The sequence below is a fragment of the Aptenodytes forsteri genome, unplaced genomic scaffold, assembly GCF_000699145.1.
Source record: "Aptenodytes forsteri isolate BGI_AS27 unplaced genomic scaffold, ASM69914v1 Scaffold15, whole genome shotgun sequence".
Lineage (NCBI taxonomy): Eukaryota > Metazoa > Chordata > Aves > Sphenisciformes > Spheniscidae > Aptenodytes > Aptenodytes forsteri.
In genome coordinates this window covers 3,821,818-3,822,262 of record NW_008795129.1, presented here as the reverse complement: position 1 = coordinate 3,822,262, position 445 = coordinate 3,821,818, and positions in this window count along the sequence as shown.

The window sequence follows — 445 nt, the reverse complement described above, 5'->3', positions numbered from 1 at the left end:
CCCTGACATTTTACAGGCAAACGCTGGAGCAGAGGAGGGCAAATTAAGTTACACCATTAAAACTGTTTGGATGCGAGACTTTAATTGTAATTTCCTAACTAATTTATCTTTAAGTGGAGGTAAGAAGGACTTATTACAGAAACAGGCAGAGGCTCTTAACATAGGTTAATATGGCTTCTGTAAACAAAGGCTTTTCTTTTAACTATACATGGCAAGCAAAAGCAGGGGAGCATTCAATACCACCTCAGTGCGACGGCTTCCCATAGGATGGGCTGCAAAACCCAAATTACCGGCTGGCAGGAGCAGAGGGGATTCCCTCCGCCTGCAGGAAGGGGTTTGCTACGGACAAACTGCGGAGGGAGGGTCGGTAAGAAGCGCAGACCCCGGTTAAAGCCAGGTTAAGGGGCTGCGTGGGCCACCACGGATTTCTCCATCAACATTAAAA